The sequence below is a fragment of the Argiope bruennichi genome, chromosome X2 (genome assembly GCF_947563725.1).
Source record: "Argiope bruennichi chromosome X2, qqArgBrue1.1, whole genome shotgun sequence".
In the NCBI taxonomy this organism is placed as follows: Eukaryota; Metazoa; Arthropoda; class Arachnida; order Araneae; family Araneidae; genus Argiope; species Argiope bruennichi.
Genome location: NC_079163.1, coordinates 55,571,499 through 55,573,573, shown reverse-complemented (window position 1 = coordinate 55,573,573; position 2,075 = coordinate 55,571,499).

The window sequence follows — 2,075 nt, the reverse complement described above, 5'->3', positions numbered from 1 at the left end:
TTGAGAGCACCAAAATCTTCTCTGTCGGCAACTTTCGTCGCTAAATTATTATTATTATTTATGGAATTTATCTCCTCATGCTTTCTATAGTATGTATATGAAATTTGGTTTCATTCTGTTCATTAGTTTCAGTTGCAGATATCTGAAAACAGTAAAAATATATTATAACCATCCTGCATTTTTTCGACCTGGTTCAGATTTAGAAAATATTTGCATATATAATTCCATTAAAAATTGTAATTGCTGCACCTCTCGTTTCTCGCTCTTTTCTACGTTGTTAAAACAATAGGTTGATATCTGATAACTAGTTTTCTGACTATTTAATTAAATTTTAAAAAAGGAAAGAAGAAAAAAAATAATAAAAGAAGAAATGGGGACTCAGTACTTTTCACCTTGAGTATTTTGAGACATAAAGGTCAGATTAAATTACAGCGAAGACTTTTTAACATTTGGATTATTCTTTCTGAAACGGAGCCTCCAACGCCAAATGAATTCATAATAAATCATAAAAAAAGCTTTTAAACTTTTGTCTCATTCAAAAGTCTTTTGCTAAGGAGTTTCAATGCGAAAGCGAACATGAATTTGACTGTAGAACAATCAATCCATGTTCTTTTAAACTTTTGTACCACGTAAATAAATGAAACAAAATGTTAAAAGGAGGATTGTTTGGCATACATTTAAATATTTTGTGTAAAAAATGTACCGAAATAAATAGTGTAATGTACCATAATTGGTATATGTACCATAGTTTGAGAAACTTCGCTGTGGAACAATCAATCTGAAGCAGAATCCTGAAGAAGTTCCTTTGATATGCAATTTGGCGTGCCTGAGTTTGCCACGATTGTAACATTGATTGCTTCTATACACCATCAGCGGCAACTAGGCAAGTAGTAAGAATACATTAAAATCAGGTATAAAAGTAATTTTACAAAAAAAAAAAAAATGCAAACCAAGTAATCATAAGACACTTAGATATTTCTAATATTTCAAATCAAATCTCATACTCTGCTGTTATAAAAATAGCGCTACGTTGAAAATTTTGCACACAATAGAAATTACCAGCTTATAATTACCTCACAAACTTCCTTACCTAATTTTTACCTCAACAAGTCATCAAAAAGGAATTTTCATTTTCAGTGCTATTCTTCTTACCTCAACGAAATTAAATACTCACAGGTGGTAGTTTAGAAACGAAAGAAACCGAAAACAAAAATAATTACACAAAAACAATTACGTAATAAAACACTAGTAATACATTGCGCCAAATTGGAAGTTTGAGAAGAAACACTGAGATTTTTATTCCATTCTATTATTACCATCAATCGAGTGCGAGAGAAAAAAAAAGTATAATTATATCGTAATTAATGTTTCTGATTCAGCTAGAAAATAGATCGAGAGAGAAAGACAGACGTAATTATTTCATCATTAAAAGGAACGAAAAATCCCTCATCGTTCCTTTGACACTCTCGAAACATAATTGCTCTCCCTCATCAGCACGACGAATCCATATGCTGTGATCCTCGATCCGTTTCCCATGAAACTCGGATTCAATTCCCTGCGTCTCACTTGAATGCCCGCCAGTTGAGAAAAACGGGCTGTCAGTCGTGAAAAGAGATCTTTAGCGTTATTTGCAACGGAAGCGGAACGAAAAAGAAGCACAGATTCCCGTGATGCGTTAATTAAGAGCACTTAAAATGTACACGACACCTGACAAGCCATCTTTTCTGAGGGTTGCGACTCGGTGTGGAAGGCGGGCCCTTCATACTTCGAAAACGCCCTCCCGCTGCGCACTAGTGCCCACGTCAAGTAATGGAGCCAATGAAACAACTTCTAGTATCCTTTGTCACCGCCTCTTTCAACCATCGCCGGTAGGATAGAATTCGGATGAAGTTATCCCAAACACTTAACACCGAGAACCTCCGGTTTTTGAACAGTTTCGGTTTTCTTGGTGGAAAATTTTCCCGAGTGGGAAATGATCATGCGCCGAAATCGCTGTCACAGAAACGTGACTGGGTAAAGGGCTGCAACCGTCTTTTTGTTATAGTTTCTTCTGTCTGTGAGGTGTTTGTTCGAAG